General features: G+C 40.5%; 1 long non-coding RNA gene across 1 annotated transcript; it reads right to left on the bottom strand.

Annotated features, from left to right (window-relative positions):
- Positions 1-4,717: 4,717 nt before the first annotated feature.
- LOC149126616 (uncharacterized) lies at positions 4,718-18,520 on the bottom strand. Its single transcript, XR_016233435.1, has 3 exons — positions 18,430-18,520; positions 17,910-18,218; positions 4,718-5,350 (listed from the first exon to the last, which is right to left on the bottom strand). It is a non-coding gene; the product is annotated as an uncharacterized LOC149126616 (long non-coding RNA).
- Positions 18,521-25,664: the final 7,144 nt, after the last annotated feature.

Here is a 25,664-nt window from a genome sequence, read left to right as displayed (position 1 = left end):
AACTTACTACTTTATTCCTTTCAGTATTTTTTGTTCTACTAAATACCATTGGTTGAACTCTTTATTTAACACACAATTATTCTTAGGTATTTAAATTTACCTGAAAAGTGATCCCTATTAAATATAAGAGTGGGAATAAGAGAGGGAGGAGATGTACAGTACGGCACATGCTCAACTGGACTTGCCCGTAATGATAGAGTTAGAAACATGCCAGGGGATTCCAATTCAATCTCATTAAGGTAGCATGTACCAATGTCATCTCACTAGTCCAAGTGATCAGTTTCATTTCATAATTGATCATAATGATAGGATTAAGTGTCAAAGGGATCACATAAACAAGACTAGTGTCTGCTAATATAACTGATAGAATTAAAAAGGAGAGAATGATTCAACATGGGAAGCGGGATACACAGCAGACTCATACAATGGCAGATGTCCTAAACAACACTCTGGCCTCATAGTTAGCCCTTAAGGCATTCATATCCAACTAAAAAGCCCATGAGAGTATTTCAGGGATGGAAAGCCAAGGCACTGTGGTAAGAAAAAAAATCCTAAATGAAATATCTCTGTGAATGAGATCCCAGCAGAAAGAATGGGCCATCAAAGGAGGTACCTTTCTCTGAAGGGAGGAGAGAACTTCTACTTTGATTATGGCCTTGTCTAAATAAGATCGAAGTTGGGGAACTCAAGAGGTTTCCATGGCCTTGGCAGTTCAAGACAAGAGCCTTGGGTGATTACTGACGTCAGAAATAAGAGTGTCAATCGTTAAATCAACTACAGGAGTCACTGCGCACTTACTCCCCATGTAGGATCTCTGTCCTTAATGTGTTGTACTATGTGAATTAATGGTATAACTAGTACTCAAACAGTACTTCATATTTTGGGTTTCTGTGTGAGTTCAAACTGTCGAAATCTTTACTTAGTATATACTAAGTTGATCTTCTGTATATAGAGATAATTGGAAATGAATCTTGGCCGGCGCCACGGCTCAATAGGCTATCCTCCGCCTGCAGCGCTGGCACCCCAGGTTCTAGTCCCGCTCGGGGCACTGGATTCTGTCCAAATTGCTCCTCTTCCAGTCTAGCTCTCTGCTGTGGCCTGGGAGTGCAGTGGAGGATGGCCCAAGTCCTCGGGCCATGCACCCACATTGGAGACCAGGAGAAGCACTTGGCTCCTGGTTTCAGATCGGTGCGGTGCCTCGGCCACAGCGGCCATTAAGGGGTTAACCAATGGAAAAGGAAGACCTTTCTCTCTGTCTCTGTCTCTCTCACTGTCCACTCTTCCTATCAAGAAGGAAAGAAAGAAAGAAAGAAAGAAAGAAAGAAAGAAAGAAAGAAAGAAAGAAAGAAAGAAAGAAAGAAAGAAAGAAAGGAGGGAGGGAGGGAGGGAGGGAAGGAAGGGGAGAGGAAGGGAGGGAGGGAGGGAGGGAGGGAGGGAAGGAAGGAAGGAAATGAATCTTGATGAATGGGATGGGAGTGGGAGATTGGACGGTTGCAGGTGGAGGGAGGTTATGTGGGGGGAAAAAGCCGCTATAATCCAAAAGTTGTACTTTGGATTTGAGATTTTATTCAATAAATAAAAGTTTTTTTTTTTTTTTTTAAAGCCATCCCTACTCACAGGCGTGGTGGTGTGGGGACCCAGAACACAGTGACTCCACTGCTGACGGCAGCACTCATTACACCAGCAGGATTTAAGGGCTCACTCAGGACTTCTCTTATGAGAACTTGATAAAGGCTTAAGAGAGGCAGTAGAAAATTGAAAAGTGAGAACATGAATAAAGATCAGGGCTTGCGGGACACCTTGTCACATGCAAGAGATGTTTACAGGAATGTGCTCATCCATAGAGGGCAGCTCTACAGAAGTTGAGCAGAAAGCCAGCTGTGTGTTTTTCATGAGATCACTGGGAAAATGCCCATCCCCTTTCACAGCACCTTCAGTCTAGGAAGCAGTTTTGTTTTTATCTTTAGATGAGATACAACTTTTTCTTGAAAGTATCTTAACATTGTTTATCGTTATTATAGTTTTGTGTGGTGAATTTCTTCTTTTCACTTTCCTTCTCTTTTTTTTTCTTTTCTTTTTGACAGGCAGAGTTAGACAGTGAGAGAGAGAGAGAGACAGAGAGAAAGGTCTTCCTTCTGTTGGTTCACCCCCCAAATGGCTGCCACGGCCAGCGCTGCGCCGATCCAAAGCCAGGAGCCAGGTGCTTCCTCCTGGTCTCCCATGGGGTGCAGGGCCCAAGCACTTGGGCCATCCTCCACTGCACTCCCGGGCCACAGCAGAGAGCTGGACTGGAAGAGGAGCAACCGGGACAGAATCCGGCACCCCACCCGGGACTAGAACCAGGGTGCCGGTGCCGCAGGCGGAGGAGTAGCCTAGTGAGCCATGCGCCAGTCTCTTTCTCATTTACCCATGAATGTTGACATTGGTATTCATGGAAATGCTCAGTGAGTGTCATTTTCGATTGCTTAGAGATCAACAGCGTACTTAGCTAATCATTGATTAGGACTACTGATTTCTATAAAAGGCCAAATTTGTTTTTAGCCGAGTTGATTTTAAGTATTGGGATATCTACATACTATTACAGAAAGACTAGCTGACTTACCAATGACCAGTGCATGCTTTAACATGCAGTCCCATTTAAGTCTTCTGCTTCCTTGTAATTGTATATGTTTGAATACAACACTTTAAACCAATTTTCAGATACTATTCAATGCAGATAATTTACTTGCACATATGTCAGTTTACCAAACAGTGAAAAACAATATAATGAGATCTCCATACTTAAGTAGCTTTGTTTTTTAAAGGCAGATGCTTCTAGGGAGGAATTTTAAGAAATCCTCTCTTGGGACCATCATTGTGTTATAGTGAGATAAATTGCCACCTGGGATGCCAGCATCCCATATGAGCACCAGTTTGAGTCCTGGCTGCTCTACCTCCAATCCTGTTCCCTGCTAATGCACCTGGGAAATCAGTGGAAGATGACCCAAGTCTTGGTCCCTGCCACCCACATGAGAGTCCTGGATGGAGTTCCAGGCTTCTTGTTTCAGTCTGGTCCCGCCCTAGCCTTTGTGGTCATTTGGGGAGTGCACTAGCAGACAGAAGATCCCTCTCTGTCTCTCCCTCTCTCTGTAACTCTGTCTTTCAAATAAATAAAATAAATCTTCAAAAAGAAATAGAAACATTCACCAGGCCAGCACTGTGGCATAGCGGGTGAAGCCAGCACCTGTAGTGCCAGCATCCCAAATAGGCACAGGTTCCTGTCCCGGCTATTCCACTTCCGATTCAGCTCTTTGCTATGGCCTGGAAAAGCAGTAGAAGATGGCCCAAGTCCTTGGACCCTGCACCCCTGTGGGAAGCCCGAAAGAAGCTCCTGGCTCCTGGCTTTGGTTCAGCACAACTCCAGCCATTGCAGCCATTTGGGGAGTGAACCAGCAGATGGAAGACTTCTCTCTCTCTCTCTCTCTCTCTCTCTGCCTCTGCCTCTCTGTAACTCTGCCTTTCAAATAAATAAATAAATATTTAAAAATAAATAGTAACCCTCTCAATTCTACTACCAAATAATATGGAAATCATCAGTGCAGAAAACTCATTATACACCATTTTCATTTTACAGTCTTTTCCTAAAATATTGATTTCCAGAAAGTCAATTTTATTTACTCTTTGCTACACAGAAAAATTAAAATACCCTATAGGCTCCAACCGCTGGACTTTAACTCCAAGCACTGAATGTTAAAGTCAATTTTAAAACACTTAATGGGCCGGCGCCGCGACTCACTAGGCTAATCCTCCGCCTGCGGCGCCAGCACACCGGGTTCTAGTCCCGGTCGGGGTGCCGGATTCTGTCCCGGTTGCCCCTCTTCCAGGCCAGCTCTCTGCTGTGGCCAGGGAGTGCAGTGGAGGATGGCCCAAGTGCTTGGGCCCTGCACCCCATGGGAGACCAGGATAAGTACCTGGCTCCTGCCATCAGATCAGCGCGGTGCGCTGGCCGCGGCGGCCATTGGAGGGTGAACCAACGGCAAAGGAAGACCTTTCTCTCTGTCTCTCTCACTGTCCACTCTGCCTGTTAAAAAAAAAAAAAAAGATTGTTAGTTTAGTTAAGGATAAAGTGGGGTTTTGTTTTATGTTCAGCCAAACCAAAGAGAGAGAACATGTTTAATACTAGTTGTGAGGATGTCTTACTTAACCACATGCTTGGAACTTCTCCTTAATACTGCATCTCTGAGTAACTAAGAATGCTTACATAGTGATATGGCTTACTTTTATATACATATCTAACTATTTACCTTTAGGAACACTACTATTATGTTACATTTTAGTTAAGCCCATTTTCACCAGGAGAAAGTATTCTATAGCCCAGTATTTTATATATAAAATTCTGTTATTTTAAATCACTTTGACATTTGTTAGTTATATTATAGAAAATTATCACTATAAAATCAATTTGTAAGTTACTACTATAGATAAACCCTTTGATATTTGCATAAAACAATTATTTAGCATAGTGTTTACGGAGGCAGGGAGATCTACACTTTTTATACTACTTTCAGTTTTGTTGCCCAGAATTAGAAACATGCTTGTATAAATCATAATTCATTTTATTTTATATGTTATTTTCCCAAGACATACTTAATCTTACTTATAAAAATATATTTTGGAAACAACTGTTTTACTACATAACCACATTTTATCCACCAAATTTTTTAATCCATAAAACTCTTATTTGGATTTGAGGGAAAATGATTTCCAACCTATAATTCTATAAGAAACCAAGATATCAAACAATTATGAGGAATAAGATTAAGACATATAAACATGCAAACTGTCACAATATTTATTACCCATGCCACACTTCTTGGAGTTTTATCAGAGAATCTAAACTAATTAAACAAAGAGTGAAACAAGATAGAGGAATGCATAAATCTATCAAGCAGATGATCCAATCAGGAGAGAAATGTGAAGGGTCAAAGACTAAAGGCAATTCCAAGGACAAAGAGAACAATCATCAAGACAGATGTCTCTAGGAGCTGTTCTCCAAGAAATAATGCTTGTGGGCTGGTGCCGTGGCTCACTAGGCTAATCCTCCGCCTTGTGGCGCCGGCACATCAGGTTCTAGTCCCAGTCAGGTTGGAGTGCCGGATTCTGTCCCGGTTGCCCCTCTTCCAAGCCAGCTGTCTGCTGTGGCCCAGGAGTGCAGTGGAGGATGGCCCAAGTACTTGGGCCCTGCACCCCATGGGAGACCAGGAGAAGCACCTGGCTCCTGCCTTCGGATCAGCGCGGCGGCCATTGGAGGGTGAACCAACGGCAAAGGAAGACCTTTCTTTCTGTCTCTCTCTCACACCGTCCACTCTGCCTGTCAAAAAAAAAAATAATAATGCTTGTGACAGAAAGCCTGGTAGAGAAGACCATTTTGAGAAAATATACCAATGTGGAGGAAAGCTTGGGAATAAATTAGAAAAGACACATCAAAAAATTATTTTACTGTATTTTTCTAGAACAGAAAAATGATTGCTAGCTCCAAGAGAAACAAAATTATATGACAATAAGAAATATATTCATAGTACACTATAGAACCTAGCTATATGGAAAATTTATACAGGAATAACAATGTAAGTAATGGCTATTGAGCTAATAAGCATTATTATATAAAAATGCTAGAGGAATGGAAAAAGGAAACTATATATGTGATGTGCTTCTGCAAGTTCATGGAAATGGAATTAAAAGATAATTTTATTTTGGTGTAAACATTTTTGACAGCTATTTATATGAGAGATGTTCAAAGTGTTTAAGAAGTGGTTATGAACTGTTAGAGATGACCTGTGACTGTTTTCAGAACTGAATGTGAATTAGGCCTCTCTGCCACCCCTAAAATGGACACAAAATTCCACAACATTTTACAGATCCTTTGCAGATCCATATATCAGAGTTTATGAACACTTATTTTTAAGAAAATAGTGAGTAACCAGACGTAAGGTCGAAGTCTTGAAATGGGGGACTGGCACTGTGGCACAGTAGAATAAGCTGTCCTCTGCTTCACCAGTATCCCTGATGAGCATTGGTTTGTGTCTTAGATGTTCCACTTCTAATCCAGCTCCCTCCTATTGGCCTGGGAAAAGCAGTGGAATATGGCCCATAGTGCTTGGGTCCCTGATATCCATGTGGGAGACCCAGAAGAAGCTTCTATCTTCTGGCTTCAGCCTGGCCCAGCCCCAACTGTTACAGTCATCTGGGTAGTGAACCAGCAGTTGGAAGATCCTGTCTCCCCCCCTTCTGTGATTTATTTTCCAATAAATGAATAATTTGTTTAAAAACAAAAAGTAGTGAAATGGGTCACATAAAAAAGATTTCTCTGCTTACCTGAGTGATATTGATAAAACTGGATGAAATCACATGTATATCTTTTATAGAAATCTACAGTACCAAGTAGAGCTCAAATAAAGCCACACTCTAACCCTCTGGAACTATTTCCTGTTCTCAGTGGTTTTAAGAACAAAGAACAGGGCTACTCTTACCATGAAATAGATCTCTTTGCTCCAAAAGTGAAGGAAGCTAATGTTGGAGGGTCTGTTTTGCAGGGTATCCAGATATTTCTTCCATTGCTAACGCTTTGTGTAGCTAGAAAATGCAGGTCCACAGTTTCATCTTCTGGACCCAATTTGGTCATAAAAGATTAAAGAAACCCAAAACAGATTCTTTTTACATTAAAAATGATGAAGGCCCCATGGAATCTGGTATATGAATGTTTGCAGTTAGCAAGAAAGTCTTCAAAACACCACTGAGGCAAACCAGAATCAGCCAAGAAAGCATATTTTCCAGATTTGGCGTCATTTGCGTGGGTCCATTTGGGGGTTTTTGAGACATATTATAGAAGACATGCACAGAAAAGAAGTCTATTTTAAGAAGCATTAGGTAAAGTACTAGTTTGGAGTGGCTTTGAACCAGTGAGCTTTCACAGTTGTATAATGACTATCTGTTGAGTAAGATTTTACACCAATCACTCCCTCCAGTAATCTGAACTTCACATACCGCCTGCTGCCAGATTAAAAGGATGCCAAATAACATTAGTTACAAAATGCAAAAGAAAATTTGTTTCCTCTTTTTTCATACTGGCAGGTTTCCCTACCTAGAGGAAAGAAATTAATATTTTGCCAGGCTCTCACAAGAAAGAAAAGAAACTTTATTTATTATTCCTCCTTTTGGGAACTGGTGAATTACAAAGCTATCCCCCTCCCATTTTTTAAAATATAAAAAACTACTTAAGACCTATTATTCCATATTTCCATATTTGGGTCTATATTCAATTGAATTTCACCATAGCTCTCTTAGGTCTTTTGCTCTTTCCAAAATATGGACCCAGTCAACAGAAATATTTAATGAGATTGGTTCACACTGTCATTTAAGGAGCTTCCCTTTTATGCTTTCCCACACTAAACATAAAACGGACTGCCAAAGGAATTCAGTAAGAAAAATTAAGAATAAAATCTGACACATTACATATTAAATCACATGTAACACAATTGTAGGGAAAAAATAAATACAAGGTAGGCTCATCTTTTGCCACCTAAGAGATGACCCCTCTAACTGCAATTCAAAGGAGAGGGACTTTATGCAAGCCTCATAACCCATAATCTCCATGACTCACAGTATTACAGGTTAGTATTCAGCACTCCATCTCTCCAGTACACCTCTTCAGTCCTCTTCTAAATCAGCTGTCAAACTGTTCTAGATATACATTTTTCATTCTAGCAGTAGCTTACAAAATAGATTTATTTCATTTGAAAGGGAGAGAAAGAGAGAAAAAGGGAGAGAGAAAGGAAGAGGGAGAGCGAGAGAGAGAGACAGAGAGATCTTCTACCTAAAGTTTCACAGCAAGAGCCAGGAACTTCATCCTGGTCTCCCACATGGTGGCAGGGGTCCAGGTTCTTTGGACATATTCCACTGCCTTCCCAGAAGCATTAGCAAGAAGCTGAATAGAAAGGGGAGTAGCTGGGATGTGGACAGACACTCTAAGATGCCACAATCATAGGCAGAAACTTAACCCACTGTGCCACAATGCCAGTTCCTATCTATAGAATTTTTTATATACTTTTTAAATGCTAATGATTAATTTTTTAACATTCTGCCACATTTGCTTCACATGAAGATATTATGTATATATACATATATATACACACACATAGTATTTTTACTTGAAAGCAGAGATATTAATATCACAAAATATGGAATTCATGACAATGATCATAAAGTAGAGAAACCAAGGTATATTGCCATGTATGTGGTATAATTCAATGAAGCACTATTCATAACTATATACCAAATAATACAACCACAAAATTCTTACACTCTCTCTGTATTAACTTCACAATTCAGAGAAAACATGTGATATTTGCCTTTCTGTGTCTGGCCTATTTCATTTAACGTAATGATCTCCAGTTCTATCCATTTTGTTACAAATATTAGGATGTCATTATTTTTTATGAGTAATTTTCAATTATGTTTGTAAACCACATTGCCAGCCTTATTATTTTTTGATTTCACAAAAAGTAAAAAAATCCTCCATGTTCATGGATTGGGGGGAATTAATACTATCAGTTCTAATAGTCTCTGGCAAATAAAACCCAACAACATATCAAAAGATTATTCACCCTGGGGCCGACGCTGTGGCGCAGTAGGTTAATCCTTCACCTGTGGTGCCAGCATCCCATATGGGCAATGGTTCAAGTCCTGGATGCTCCCCTTCTAATACAGCTCTCTGCTGTGGCATGGGAAAGCAGTAGAAGATGGCCCAAGTGCTTGGGCCCCTGCACCCATGTGGGAGACCAGGAAGAAGCACCTGGCTCCTGGCTTCGGATAGGCGCAGCTCTGGCTGTTGCGGCCATTTGGGGAGTGACTCAGTGGAAAGAAGACCTTTCTCTCTGTCTCTTTCACTGTCTGTAACTCTACCTCTCAAATAAATAAATAAAATCTTTTTAAAAAAAGATCATCCACTCTGACCAAGTGAAATTTATACCAGGGATATAAGAATGTTTTAACATATGCAGATCAATAAATGTGATATAAAATGAAGGATAAAAATCATGATTATCACAATGGATGCTAAGAAAGCATTTGATAAAATATAACATTTTTTCATGATAAAAAAAACCCTCAAAAGCTAAATATTAAAGTAACTTACTTCAACACAATAAATACCACAATAAAGCCCACAGCCAACATCATAATGAATGGGATAAAAGCTGGAATAATTTCCATTAGGATCTGGAAGCAGACAAGGATGTCCACTCTCACCAGTTTTATCCAATATAGTTCTGGAAGTTTAGGCCAGAGCTTTTAGGCAAGAAAAATAAATCAAAGAGATACAAACAGGAAAGGAAGTCAAATTATCCTTGCTTGCTGAGGATATGATTCTTTATATAGATGAACCAAAAGACTCCTATTTCAGTCTCTAGAACTGGGTAATTTGCAGGTGAATATGCAGTGCTTTTAGACACTGGGGAGGGGCTGTAGGAAAAACAGGTGAAGTCTTTGGAACTTACACATTCTTTTTTACTGGTTTCCAACTATGAGATAATCAGGGCCATCAAAGTTCAAGTTATCTCCTAGGTGGCAGGGCTAGGAAGATAAACATGTTCCTGCTCTGCAAGCCCAAAATTATAGTTTCTTGCCTAATTGCCTAATTCTTCTTTATTTCTGATATTCAAAGACTGCTTCCTGTCTTTTGCACACATGTACATGGAACTAGTCACCAGCTCAGTCTACATTTCTTGCCTTCAATAGGTTTCCCTTGATTAGCCTTCAAAGCCACAGCTGAAGCTCTTGGTTGCTACACTAAAGGCATTGCTCTTGCTGTCCTGATTTTGTCTGGGTAACCTGCTTCCTCCAAAAAGCTGCCCTGCTCACCAACCAACCACAGCAAGGCCATCACCTGCTGTTGCTTAGTTTAGGAATAGTCTTATGATGGACTTTCGGCCACTCACTGAGAAACCTGCTCGTTGTTACATGAGAAAGGCAAATCCTGAAAAAAAGACCCACACTTTCTTTGAGATACTTCTCATGTCTGGAGGTGATGCATTGGATTGCTACAGCCTCTGATTACCAGACTAATAAAGCCAACACAGAATGGTAGAGCCACAGGGATCACAAAGAAGAAAACAAAGAGCCTGACAATTTGTGCCTGGAAGATCTTCTCACTCAGGATGTGTTATGTTGTGAAATAATGAAGTTTCATATTGCTCAAGCCAGTTTCCTTCAGGTTTCTTATTCCTTCTAATAGACAACAGCCTAACATATTCAGAAGGTAAATTTCTAGAAACTTCACCCACACATATTTTTCAGTGGTCTCTGCTTTCTTCTTAGCTGGTATCCTCACAATTCCCATCCCATAATACCAATAAGCAGTGAAAGGGACACTATGAGAAACAGTGACTTGATCAGCCCTTGTCCTGACTGTTGATGTACAATTTAATACTTTATCCCTTTTAGTACTTTTTTTGTTCTAGTTAATTCTATTGGTTGAACTCTGTAATTAACCCACAATTATTCTTAGGTGTTTAAATTTAACTGAAAAGCAATCCCTGTTAAATATAAGAGTGGGAATAAGAGAGGGAGGAGATGTACAATTTGGGACATGCTCAATCGGACTTGCCCCAAATCATGGAGTTAGAAATGTGCCAGGGGATTCCAATACAATCCCATCAAGGTGGCATGTACCAATGCCATCTCACTAGCCAAGTGATCAATTTCAGTTCACAATTGATCATACTGATAGATCTAAGAGTCAAAGGGATCACACGAACAAGATTAGTGTCTGCTAATACTTACTGATAGAATAAAAAAGGAGAGAATGATCCAACATGGGAAGCGGGATACACAGCAGACTCATAGAATGGCAGATGTCCTAAATAGCATTCTGGCCTCAGAATCAGCCCTTAAGGCACTTGGATCTGGCTGAAGAGCCCATGAGAGTATTTTAAGCATGGAAAGCCAAGACACTTTGGCCAAAAAAAAAAAAAATCCTAAATGAAAGGTCTCTGCGAGTGAGATCCCAGTAGAAATAACGGGCCATCAAAGAAGGAGGTACCTTTCTCTGAAGGGAGGAGAGAAATTCCACTTTGACTATGACCTTATCTAAATAAGATCGAAGTTGGTGAACTCAAAAGGCTTCCATAGCCTTGGCAACTCATGACTAGAGCCTCGGGTGATTACTGATGCCATAAACAAGAGTGTCAAATTGTTAAGTCAACAACAGGAGTCACTGTGTACTTACTCCTCATGTAGGATCTCTGTCCTTAATGTGTTGTCCAATGTGAATTAATGCTATAACTAGTACTGAAACAGTATTTTACACTTTATGTTCTGTGTGGTTGCAAACTGATGAAATCTTTACTTAATATATACTAAATCGATCTTCTGTATATAAAGATAATTGAAAATGAATCTTGATGTGAATGGAATGGGAGAGGGAGCGGGAGATTGGAGGAGTGCGGGTGGGAGGGAAGTTATGGAGGGGAAAAAGCCATTGCAATCCATAAATTGTACATTGGAAATTTATATTTACTAAATAAAAGTAAAAAAAAATAAACCAAAGGGAAAAAGATCCATAGGCCAGATTATTCATAAAAATTCTTTTAATATCATCTGAAATTGGCAAAATTTGCTAAAAAAAATCTGAAAGATAAATCTTTTCAAATATCTTGGAAATTATGTTATAATAATTTTGAATGAAATAGACTAGCATCCCTACAGAATAAGCTTGTGGGCAATAACTATTTGATCAATTATTTCCACTCATGTTAAGGAGTTAACATTTTGTGGCACAGCAAATAAAGCTGCTGCCCATAATCTTGAAATCCCATATATTTATATCTATATCTATATCTATATCTATATCTATATCTATATCTATTTCAAATCCAGCTTCCAGATAATGTGCCAGGGAAAGCAGTGGAAGATGGCCCAAGTACTTGGACCTCTGTCACCCATGTGAGAGACTTGGATGGAGCTCCAGGCTTCTGGCTTCCAAAGTGAACCAGTGGATGGAAGATCTCTCTGTGCCCTACCTCTCTTAACACTGCCTTTCAAATAAATATATAAATATTTTTACAAAATGATAATCTATAACAAACAATCAAGAAAGATCTATTCAGAAGTCATAGAAATGAGGATAAAGGAGGGATAAATTGCATAAGACAAGCAAATAATATAATATATAATAATATAATATAAAATATAAGGAGATATTTTATTCCTATGTAAACCATACTTTAAAATCACCAATTGATAAAGGCAGTAAACAACTCATCAGTTTTATATTATCACCATTAGAATCAACAATTCTGTCATTATTTGCGTACTCAGCATTGTAGGGCTGCCTACAAAGAGTCAGAAAGTCTCAACTTACATTGATAAGAAAAATTTTAACTGAATTAAACATGAGGTAGGGTCCAGTAGTGACACACATCGTCAGGCTGCTACGTGCTTGAGCTCGTTGCTAACGTAACTCAACAAATCAGATTAGGAATAGAGGACAGGGATCCCACTAGTTCCCTGCTTTCCCCTGGAACATCTGGGTGGGTGTCACTCTGTCCTCCTTCAAACATACAAACTTGCCTCTTCCGATGGAACTGATGGAAAGTGAAAGATTGCGTCTAATGTGGTAAGAAGCTGTTAAAAGATTAGTATTGGCTTTTGATGGAAAATAATTATGCCAAATTACAAACACATCTGCCACACACTCAGTAAACTATCAGAGAAGCCAGATTTTCCTCACATTTTATTTCTTGGATCCTTTTCAATTCGCAAATAGAATACAGTGCTCCAGTTATTGCTTACATATATTTTCTTTAAATAAATTCAGAACGAAACTTATACATTCTGAATTATTTCCTACAGAACCTTTTATTCTCAACCATTTAGCAGGAATAGAAGTAATTTCCTCTACTTTTGTAGTGCTTTATAATTTTTCAGATTCTCACTTGGGCATTCATTAAAGAACATTCTTTAATTCATTTGATAAAGAATAAAAACCTTAACAATCCTCTTACAGCTATACTTAGAATAATTCTACAAAAATAAAAGGATAAACATTCAGATCTGCTGTCTCATTCATTCAATAAATATTTATTAGTTACTATATGCCAGACTTTGTTCTAAATTCTGAGAATATAGCACTAGGAGAAAGAACTAGACAAAATCCTTCTTATAGTACTTAAAGAATAAGAAAATTATAGAATTATTTGACATATGTATGTTTAATAACAGGTCCATCAATACCAAATAACTTGTTTTTTGTGCTGTTTTAAACATGGAAGGGTTTATAAATAATTATTTGAAGGAGCAAAATCTAAAACTAATAAATTGAGATATGCTATTATTTAACAGCATGGGTAAGGTTTATTAATTCATGATAGGAAAAAGCATAAAGCCATGCTCCTTTGAAGTTTTTCCTCAAGTAAGAGAATGGATTTTCTATGACTATAAATCCAGAGAAGAACACACATCACAGTACTTCTTACATCTGTTTCATAAGCAGATACTTTGTATCTAGAGATGGCTGTATTTGATTTCAATTTAATATTCACATCAACTTTCAGAAGTTAGTAAAATTATTCAAATTTTCCAGGTTAAAACATATAGGCTCTCTTTCTCTCTCCCTTCCTCCCTCCCTCCCCCCCTCCTCTCTCTCACACACACACATACACACATACATACACACACATGCACACACACAGAGGTCACCCAGAGGTGAAACAAGAAGCCCAGCATCACAGATTTTCTCCCTTGTAGCCCCAGCTCCAGATCTTCCCCTCCACATCTGGCTATTTCTAAGGACCATGACTCACATGAACCTTTAGTTTCCAGTCTTGAAGAAACAACTAGAAGGACAAATTTCCTTTCCACTGAATTTCCGAGAGATGTTTCCTGTATACCACTTATGACAGTGATAACCTCAATTTTGTATTAGTTTTTATTAACATCCTTACCTATATTTTCCCCTTTCCTGGAAGGACTCATCCTAGTATTCACTCAGGCCCTGGAATATGCCTAGCATAGGGTACTCATCCAGTCTGGTTTGTTGAGTGAATGTATGACTGTGTTTGCTTTTTCATTTATTAAATAGAACAATGGATTGTACAACACAATCCCCCATCAGAGGAGAGCTAAAACTGCCCAATCAAACCAATAGACGATGCTTGTAGCAATTTCAGTGGGGCATGTCTTAAAGAAAGATGAATAATATTATTGAGCGATGATTGGATATCAGGCACAGTTTGGGCTGTTGTAAATGTCTTACATGGTAGAAGGTCAGGATGGGGTGGGTATGTGCAGTGTCAATCACAGGAACTCTGAAACTAGACTGCCTTGGTTTGGTGACCAGCTCTGTCACCTGCTGAGTGGTCTTGGGAAAGTATTTAGCTTTTCTGTGCCTAATACCCCATCTTTTAAGTTTATTGTGCCATTTCAGTAACTTGATGGATTAGATAATATTTCAAAAAGTTTGTGGTAAAATGGATTTTAAAAATAAGTTTATTATGGCCGGCGCCGTGGCTCAATAGGCTAATCCTCCACCTGCGGCGCTGGCACACTGGGTTCTAGTCTCGGTCGGGGCACCGGATTCTGTCCCAGTCGTCCCTCTTCCAGGCCAGCTCTCTGCTATGGCCTGAGTGTGCAGTGGAGGATGGCCCAAGTGCTTGGGCCCTGCACCTGCATGGGAGACCAGGAGAAGCACCTGGCTCCTGGCTTTGGATCAGCACAGTGCGCTGGCAGCAGCGTGCCGGCTGCAGCGGCCATTGGAGGGTGAACCAATGGCAAAAGGAAGACCTTTCTCTCTGTCTCTCTCTCTCTCACTGTCCACTCTGCCTGTCAAAAAAAAATATGTTTATTATGGTGCAAATTTTTAAAATTTTTTCATAACACGCATTCTCCATAAAGTATTTGTAGACACCCTCATATTTGTGCCTCAAAGTATGTGTTCATTAAATGTTATGTATTCTATCATTTTATCAAATTTAAAGACGAAAAAACAGAGGCCCAGTGAGCTAACTTGCTCAAAGTTATGAAGCTGGTAAGCACTTGTCTCCTTTGAAAGAAGCAAGAGAGACTTGGGCTTGATCTCCCCTCTCCAGTGGTTTATACTCTGACCTGCATACCATGGACTGCTACTACGGTACTATCTCCATGTCATGTTCAGATACACTTAACTTGTGTATAAAAATGAAGCAGGTGGCCGAGGACCCAGTAGGGAGTTATAAGCCTATATTCTTCCTACTTTGGAAATGGAAAAATAGCATTCTGCAAGTATTTGACACAGGATTGTCCCTTTTTGAGGAAAGAGACAAGGTCACAGGGACAGACAGTTCAGGGCAGAGTGAAGTTCTACCTCCTGAGTAACCAGGAGAAGACAGAGAACAGTGGGGGCTGGGAAAAATAAGACAAAGTATAAATATGCCTGCTTTGTAATGTGGCTGGAGTTTTCATTTTTCATTAATTTATCAGCTATCCTCTCTGGGTGATAGAAATGAGACAGTGACAGGGGAAAATCTTGGAGTTTTGTAACTCCTGATGGTTCGGCCCCTTCCCTTGTGCACAGTTCATTGAAATCCACATATGGAAGGGTCTATGTAATAGGGCACAGGTGAGGCAGTGGAAGAAAGAGTTCTCTCTTTGAGGGACAGACTTGTCCCTATCCAGTTTAATGTCATTTAGTCATCTAAAAAAAAGAAATCAAATTTACTTTAGCACTCTTGCTAACCCTCATTTGCCTCTATAAGGAAACAGTTGGGTCAAAAAAGCTATGGTTTCTATGAAACATTTTGGTCAAAAAGATATGGTTTCTACTGCTAGGTTCACTTTAATTTCTAGAACCATTATCTAATGTAATAGAATCTTGGTTTGTTGATATCAAGATATTTACACTTTTAGACTCGCCCTTCTAGATATATAAGGAAATCTTTCTGGATGTACTTTAGTTTAACAGCATCTTTTTCAGGGTGCATTGATAGGGTTTTCATTGTTTTCTCTAAGAGTAGGACATTTGCAGAAGTCCCCAGTACTATATCATCCCCTCCAGAAGTCTTTTAAGAGAATGCTTGTTCTCGTTCAGAGCTGGCTCTGGGATTAGAGATCAAAATGATCATAAACTGAGCAGAACCCTGCTGCCTCCTCAGGGCTGTCAGAACCTGTTCACAGCAGAGAGTCTGTTAGAGCCATCACTTGGCCTCCTAAACTGCTGCAAATTGTAGGCCAATGTTCCATCATTACATATGGTCTGGCCACTGTCCATGTATAGATTCAGCCTCTCATCTCCACGCTGGAGGGGCCATCTAAGCTGACCTCCTCAGAGCACTAAAGCGTCAGGCCCTACCCTCCTTCCAGGGCTTGTAGACTCTTCCATTTCCTCTGAAAGCTGGAAGGCTAGACAAGCTCTGCCTTTACTTGTAAAACCCGAGGGGTCCTAGAAAGCCAAGTGTGTGTGCCAAGCAGCTCTGACCTGCAGTCTCCATCAAGAACCTGGTTTCAACTGCAATCCTTACAGACTTAGGAAGGAATCCTGCTAAGAGGCCAGACGGAATCATCTGGTCTTACACAGGATCGCTCTGCGGGTAAAAATGGCTAATGATAAGCAAAGAATTGTGAAATCTTTTTAGCTGTTATTCAAAACATGCAAAAGTATTTAGCATTCTTCAAGTGATAAAAGCATTTACAAATGTTTAAAAGACTGTTGTCCTCAGTATGTCCATCCATGAGCCAGGGAGGCCCTGGAACTCTTGACAGGACTGTATTTGACTAACGGTCCTTTGGGGACATGAGATGACCAAGGGACAGAAACCTCCCCAAAGCAGTTTTCTCCCAACAGCCAGGAGTCAAGGAAGAGCTGAGCTGCTGGCGGCAACCTTGGCAGACACAGGAAGTCACATCATATGCCGAGTTCAAGAGGAGGTCAAGAGCTATGCAGCCAGCACCACCCCATTATAATCTATTTGTGGAAAGCATAATGTGTATTTTCGTTAAAGGACAATCATGTGCAGAGGAGAATTAAGCTGGGAGTCTGGTGTTTAAAGACAAAATAAGTGCAAGAGGAAAAATCTCACACACTCAAAAATTGACTTGTAGGAAGATGTGTTGAGATGACAGACAGAGAGCAATGATCTGTAGCATTTACACAGGTCAAACTGCCCAAGAGGACAGAAAAGTCACAGAGCTTTCTTAACTGGACAAGTCTTGAAAAACATTACTCTGCTCATGCAATTCATTTACTCTCCAGCCAACCACAGACTTACCCATAAGGCATGAAATTGTGTCTAAGGGCAACCTCTGTCCAAGCCCAGGAAGACAATTCATCACTTTCTGGAGTGGCTTTCGAAAATTAAAAATAGTAAAGACGCACCATGAAAAGCTAGATGCCTTATTGGATGACCAAATTGCACTAAGATAATTGTGATAAGTTTAACACTATTTACAAAATAAGGGTCAAAAGGAGGTTTATTTTAAAGGACCTCCAAAAGTAAATGAAGAGAATCTTTTCCCTAATGTATTTAGATTGTGGCTCTGTATAGTGAGGGATTAGCTAAATAAATGCCATTGTAATGTTATGGTTCTGTGTTTTCCAAAGAAAAAGTATTGATCTACCCAGTCATAGAATTAACTCTACTTCCTGACAGTACTTAATCCAGAACAAAACTATGCCTCCTTGAATTTTCATCAAAATCACCCAACTTAAGCCTAAATCCTATACCAAGTTCTGCCTAACAACCCATTACAAGACTCTCAACAACCCCCATGGTGTGAGATTATCCTTACCACACTGAATTGATAAACCCAAGCTTTTTTCCATGTACAGGTGGATTCCTGGTGGATTTGACCAGACAGCAAGGACATAAAAATAATAGACAAAAATGCTGGTTCAAACTTACATTTCAAAGGCAGCTCCTTTGGCTGTGCACACACAGGTCATCAAAAAGTTTGTTGGTGGGGAAGTTCAATCAAGCTCTATGACTCACTCCTGGGGGCCAGCATTGTGGCACAGTGGGTACAGCTGTCACCTGTATCACCAGCATCCAATATGGGTGCTGGTTTTTGTCCAGGGTTCTCTACTTCCAATCCAGCTCCCTACTGACAGTCTGGGAAAAGCAGTACTTGGGTCCTTGCATCCACCTGGAAGACCTGGAAGAAGTTCCTGGATTCTGGCTTCAGCCTGGCTCCATCCTGGCAGGTGCAGCCATCTGAGGAGTAAACCAGCAGATGGAATATCTATCTCTCTCCCTCTATCTGCAACTCTTTCAAATAAATAAATATGTAAGTCTTGATTAAAAAAAGGAGGAAGGGAGGAAGGGAGGGAGGGAGGGAGAGGGGGAGGGGGAGAGAGAGAGAGAGAAAGGGAGAAAGGGAGAGAGAGAAATCACTACTGAATGTAACCTCTTTCCCTGACTTTACCTCCTCCAAGAATTCTAGCCCATTCTTCCTCTCTCCCTGGCCTGCATTCCCAAATTGAAAAGAAGTTGACCACCTTGCTCCATGCCTTTCTGCTGATGATAGACAATGAGAAAACTAGTAACAGTTGAGAGATTCATGAGAGGTGAAATCAATCTACATGACAGAGATGAGCTGGGCTAATCAGGAGAGAAAGGGGAGAATCTGCCTCAATTGGGTTTAGAGGGGCCAATTTTTGGAGAAGAGTTGGCAGTGGGGAAGACATTTTAAAGCAGTTGCAATAGTAGAAACATTAGATGTAAAAAATACAAGGAAAAAGAATTTTAAATGAGTTTTCCTATACTTTATAAAAATATTCAACATCCCTCACAACTCCTCCTGTTCTGTTCACTGCTTTCTTAAAACAAAAACAAAACAACCTGGCATTTTGGGAGAGATAATGGGAAAGATTGTGATTTTAAAAACTTATTTGTTGCTGCTGGCCTGGTTTTTTAAATGCCACCTCCCTAGTGACAGTGCTGTATGACAGCTTTATTCAAGTTATGTTTAAAAGATGGCTCAAGAAAGCCCAGGTTTCATCTAGGTCCTGGCTTCTCTCCTCACCCTACCTCTGCCTGCCAGTGTTTAGGCCACAGTGGACATTAGAGGGGGCAGGGTGAGGCAGCACAGCCTACAACATCGAACTTCTGTCATTTTTTTAAATTCTCAAACCTGTCTTGCTTACTGGAATGTATATTCCTTGAGGGTGGAGATTGGATGACTAACACAGAGCAGTCACTCAGCATACTTTGTTTTGTCAAATGAGAGTCATCTGGCCTCCTGCTCTAGCCATTGCCACCCTGGCTCTGTCATTGACAGGACACTCTAAGCTCTCTATCTCCTGACAACCAGCACCGGCAGGACCCCTCCAATACTTTCTCCCTCTCTCTTTTTTTTTTCTTTCCCAATTCAGGGCCTCTTTCAGAAAAATAATAATTTATGCTGTTTATGGGCAGTGTCCTAAGCCACTCTTTTCATTTTTCGTTTTGTTTTGTTTTGTTTTGTTTCGTTTTAAAGAATTGTTTTAGTTATTTGAAAGAATTACAGAGAGAGGTAGAGCCAGTGAGAGAGAGGGGCTTCTATTCCACTGGTTCACTCCCCAAATGACTGCAACAGCCAGAGCTGAACTGATCCAAAGCCAGGTGCCAGAAGCTTCTTCTGGGTCTCCCACAGGGGTGCAGGGAACTAAGCACTTGGGCCATCTTGTACTGCTTTCTCAGGACATAGAAGAGAGCTGGATTGGAAGAGGAGCAGCCCAGACTCGAACTGGCAGTGCTGCAGGCTGGGGCTTTAACCCACTGTGCCACAGTGATGGCCCCCCTTACACTCTATTTTCACTATTAATTATGAGAGATAGGCATGCTTTGCCCAATTTAAGGTTAGATATATGAGGTTTGGAGAGTTTTTGTGATGTATCGTAGGACACAGCTAGTAAGTAATGGATCTGGGACCTGAAAGCCTATTTGCATTGAGTTTCTGACTTCTCACTGTTATGCAGTGAAAAATAGAATCTTGGGGCCAGTGTTGCAGCATAGGGGTTAAGCCACCACCTGCAGGGCCAGCATCCCAAATGGACACCAGTTAGAGTCCTGGCTGCTTCACTTCTGATCCAGCTCCCTGCATTTAATGTGCTTAGGAAAGCTGCAGGAGAGGGCCCAAGTGCTTGGTTCCCTGCACCCCTGTGGGAGACCCAGAAGAAGTTCCTAGCCCTGGGTTCAGCCTGGCTCAGCCCCAGCTGTTGTGGCTATTTGGGGAGTGAATCAGCAGATGGAAGGCCTCTCTCTGTTTCTCCCTCTCTCCCTGTAACTCTGCATTTCAAATAAATAAAATAAACTTTTTTTAAAAAAATGGAAAAACATTCTCATACAAAACTCCTCAGCTAGACCCTATGCCATGTCATTAGCCCTATTTCACATCATCTCCCAAAATCCCAGCTCAATAGGTCCGTGGTATTCTCCTCATAGGTCTCCACAACTTTGCTTCTGCTGCTGACTTCTCCTAATACCCCCCTCACATGGCACCTTCATCTACCCACCCATTCCTGAAGGTCCAACTCAAATGTCTCCTCTGTCATAAGGAACATCTGCTTTTTCCATCCCTATCCCCCACCCCCACTGGAGGTAGCCTTGTTTCTCTTGTTTAGTTTGAGTCTCTCTTAGGAGACATATTCTGCATCAAAATAGAGCTATTCTGATGCTCATCTTTTACTTCATCCTTCCTGACCTTTTTGATTAGGTGTAAAAATAGCAAACACACATAGTAGTTACTAGAGAATAGTCTAAACACTTAACACATTCATATATTGAGTAATCAAATCCTTATAATCAGTCCCTGTGGTACGTACTATGCATTCTCCTCTGTTTTGCAGGTGAGAAAACTAAGGTGCCAAGAGATCAGTAAACTTGCCCAGGGTCCTAAAACTGATGAGTAGCAACAACAGGGCTATCTAGCACCCCTGCACAGGCAATATAGCGCCCCTGCCTGTGCCATGAACCATTGTACCAGGCCACGTCTTTGTGTTTACTAAGACTGAACGAATACACAACTGGCTGGAGGCAAGCAAGTCAATTCAGTGTAAAATTAACCAAGCCAGGAATAGCATTTGGTTTGTTTGACATGCAGTTGCTCCTAACTTTGTGGTATTAGACAAGGTTTTCCTGTAGTCATCATTCACTTTTTTCATTAATTCGGTAAATACTTTCTGAAGACTCCGTGCCAGGCCAAGGCTGGAAGCTGGGAAGTTTATGCCCTCAAGAACTCATCACTGGGGCTGGTGTTGTGGCACTGAGACTTATATCATCACCTGTAATGTTAGCCTCCCACAAGTATGAGTCCCAGCTGCTCCACTTCTGATCCAACTCCCCGCTAACATAGCTAGGAAAGCAGCAGAAGATGGCCCAAGTAAATGGGCCCCTGTACCCACAGGGGAGACCTGGGTAGAGTTCCAGTGTCCTATAGTTTCAGCCTGACCCAACAATGGCTATTGTGGTCATCTGGGGAATGAACCAGCAGATGGAAGATTCTATCATCTATCTATCTATCTATCTATCTATCTATCCATCCATCTATCTATCTATAGATAACTTTGCCTTTCAAATAAATAAATCTTCAGAAAAAAAAAAAGAATTCACAACCATCCAGTGAGAGGAGCTTGCAAGTGCTTGTTTATTTACACTGGGGTTGTTTGTTTGAAATGGGCCTTTATGACTACACTTGACTTCCTTCCTGTGATGAACCATGGACCAAGCAATGGTATCTCCCTCCCCTTCTGACATTGTCTGGATAAACTTTTGGTGTCACAACTAGGGATGTGGCATCATGTAGTCACAATTGGAGAAGGCTACTATATGTCCTATAAGGCACAGAACAACTCCTATTGACAGAGCTAAATGGCCCAAAATGTCAATAGTGCTAAGACTGCAAAATACTGTATAAATATAAAGAAATTTCCCTGCACCAAAAATCAAGATGAACAAAAAACTCCCATTGAGATGGTGCCTTTCAGACTCCTTAGGGAAAAGGCCTATGTAAAATCAAGAAAAATCAATTAAATCACAGCAGAGATAAAGAAATAAGCAAAGCTCACGCAGCTAAATAAAATCAAGCTTAAAATACTCCTTGGATATGCAGTGGAATTTCACAAATTAATCTACTTACTGGAAGCTTTGCAAATATTGTCTGTGATACTGGTGTGCTGGAAGAAAGAAGATTCAATTTCCAGCCTCCCCCAGAAATTCACTCAGGAAAATCTATTAGTTAGCTATACCTATGTGCTGCAGGGCGGAGGTTCTAGAATGAAGCTACTTCATCTCAGGCAATGCATGACATCGACACCTCAAGTGGACAGAGTGAGCAGCTCTGGAATACCCATCCTAGTTAGGGCAGATTAGCTCTCTACAGCTAGTGAAAAGCTACTTGGCTTTTCATTAATCTAACACAATACCTGAGGCAGCCTAATTTTATAAGGAAAAGTGATTTTGGGTCACAGTCGTGGAGATTCACAGTCCAGTCTCCAAAGAGCCCCTGGCAATAGTGTTCTTGTTGGCAAAGTTCCAAGGCCGTGCAAGGTATCATACAGCAAGAGACAGGGAGCATGCATGTCTGTCTACATCCTTGTGGTATGTTCTTCCCTATAAAGCCACCAGAAGTCAGTCGTGGGGGCTTGACTCTAACAACCTAATCCAATCGCCAGCGCCATGGCTCACTCGGCTAATCCTCCGCCTGCAGCGCTGGCACCACTGTTTCTAGTCCTGGTTGGGGTGCTGGATTCTGTCCCCATTGCTGTGGCCCAGGAAGGCAGTGGAGGATGGCCCAAGTGCTTGGGCCCTGAACCTGCATGGGAGACCAGGAGGAAGCACCTGGCTCCTGGCTTCGGATCGGCACAGTGTGCCAGCTGTAGCGGCCATTTGGGGGTGAACCAGCGGAAAAGGAAGACTTTTCTCTCTGTCTCTGTCTAACTCTGCCTGTCAAAAATTTTTTTAAAAAAATTAAGTAAATAAACAACCTAATCCAATCTAGTCACACCTCAAATGTTCAACCTCTAAACACCCTAACTGAAGTAAGGTTTCACCCTTACAAAGTCACTAAGACTTTGGGGACTAAACTGTGTGGGTTTGGGGGTCAAATATTCCAACCAAAGCAGATGTCCGCCCCTTTCTTGCTATGTTGGGAAATCTGAGCTTTTAAGAAGCTCCAAAGAGGAATCCTTACAGAATCCTGGGGAAAGGTGGAATCCCTATATTCTCCTTTTTCAGAAATACTCCTACTCAACGTTAAATCCTTATGGGAAAGAAAGTGTCCACCCTCATAGAGTTCAAAAGAAAAGACGAAACATGGAATAGGACCAGACTACCTGTGTTCAAATCCCAGCTCTACCACTTACTGTGCTGGCTTTTGGTGAATTTCTCAGACTCTCAGTGCTTCCGTTTTGTCACCTGTAGAATCTTCAATTTGAGTGTCCTCACAGCTTATTTCTGGACAAGATTATAAAGACACACTTAGTTCATCCTTCTAAAAAATTTGTTGATTCGATCTTTCCGTTTTGTCACCTGTAGATGTGTTCTTGGGGGAATTCAATAAATTAATACAAATAAAGTACTTTAAATAGTTCCTTGAACACACGAAGTGGTATGTAAATCTTGATTTTGAATATTATTATGCTGTGACCCCATTGAAGGAAAAGGTCACATCTCATTCTCACGATTTCTCTAGACATGGCATAGCACCTGTGTTATCCCAGAATACACTTATACTACCATAATTAAACTCCCGAAATTTTGCTTAGGTTTGATATCAGTACTTTAATCAAGGTCCTTAGAAAGAATATAGATCTTGAAGTTTTGGAAATTGACTTCTTGTTTTACCACTTATAATGAGAGGTATTTTTAAGTCTATATTTATGAGTCAGGATTTATTTAATTATTTTATTTTTGTTTTATATATTTTGAGGATGCACTGTTAGACACATAGACATTTAGGAATACATTTTCCTGTTGTTTCTTTTATCATGAAATGGTCCTCTACATATCTTTGCTAAAATGCGTTGTCTTAAAGTATACTCATACTTTGACGGTAATACAGCCTTTTCAGATTTCCTTTGGTTACTGTCATCCTGATATATCTTTGTTATCCTTTTAATTTTACTATTTCCTTATTTTTAATGTGTATCTTACAAAACAGAGTATTTTGGATAATTTTTATATTCAATCTGGCAATTTAATTCACTTACATTTAATGTAATTGCTGATATACTTGGGGTATACTTTACTACTTTGCTTTTTTAGTTATTTAACCATCTATTTTTTGTTCCTTTGATCTTGATATCTTCTATTCATTCAACAGTTTTTCAATATTCCATTTTATCTTTTCTGTTAGCTTCTAGTTAAATGTATTTGGATTATTCATCCAGTGAATATAAAATATAAAGATTATAATATGCATCTTAGTAAAATTTAACTTAATTTGTAGTTTTACCACTTCATGAAGAAATACAAGAACTTTAAAACAATTTAACTCTGCTTATCTCTTCCTGCCTTTATGCTTTTATTTTGAAATATTTTATTTTCATAAATGTTATAAATGCCACAAGATATTACCATTATTGCTTTAAGTAGAAATTTTTTTTTTTCTGGAGAATCTTTTCTCTCCTATAGATTCTAGAAATTATTTTCTTTCAACCTAAGGAACTTACTTTATAATTTCTTATACTTCAGGTCTGCTAATGACAACTTTGTTCAACTTTCCATGGGCTGAAAATGTCTTTAGTTTGCTATAAATTTTTGTTGCTCCCTGTCTTCGTGGAGGAACGACACAGGACCCTGCGCTGTTCTTTCGTCTGCTCGGCCCTCCCCGGGTTTGCTGCTGGTTCTTCCCGGGTTGGCTACCGACCCTTCCACCTCCGTGGAAGGGCGGTTCCCCCTGCCACTTTCCCCACTTCCGCGGGGGAGCCGGCACACCGCCGGCTGGCTCTCTCGGGGGCTGCACAGGTGTTCCCTCAGATGTTCCTCTTAGATGTTCCTGGTGCATGCCGTCTCTCTCCTCCTTTATAGTCCTCCTCCGCCAATCCCAACTCGGCTGCCCACACGCCGAGTACGCTGCTCTCCTCCAATCAGGAGCAGGATCAGCTCCTGGAGGTCAGCACTCAAGTTGGCAAGAGGCAGCTGCGTAGAAGCTGTTTTCTCCTCTCCCAGCGCCATATTGTGGAAGAGCAGATGCATAGAATAAGTCTTAATTCCAGTAACTTAGTCTAGTCCGAGTTGCTCCCCACAATTTTGAAAGATTTTTTTATGATGTAGAATTCTGGATTGGCTGCTCTATTTTTTCCTCTCTCTTTTAGCACTTTAAAGTAGCATTCCATTAACTTTTGATATGATAATTTTAATGAAAAGTTAGGTATTAGTCTTAGTGTTGCTATTTGCATGTAGGCTATTGCACAGATCACTCTCTTACATTAAATTTAACCACTGCATAAGTATTTTTCTTAATTTATTTGACAGAGTTAGACAGTGAGAGAGAAGACAGAGAGAAAGGTCTTCTTTCCGTTGGTTCACCACCCAATTGGCCGCTACAGCTGGAGCTACACCGATCCGAAGCCAACAGGAGTCATTATGCACTTACTCCTCATGTAGGATCTCTGTCCTTAATGTGCTGTGCAGTGTTATTTAATGCTATAACTAGTACTCAAACAGTATTTTTCACTC

The sequence above is a fragment of the Oryctolagus cuniculus genome, chromosome 5, assembly GCF_051225735.1.
Source record: "Oryctolagus cuniculus isolate XC-2025 breed Fujian yellow rabbit chromosome 5, ASM5122573v1, whole genome shotgun sequence".
In the NCBI taxonomy this organism is placed as follows: Eukaryota; Metazoa; Chordata; class Mammalia; order Lagomorpha; family Leporidae; genus Oryctolagus; species Oryctolagus cuniculus.
This window is presented reverse-complemented; position numbering and strand designations above follow the sequence as displayed.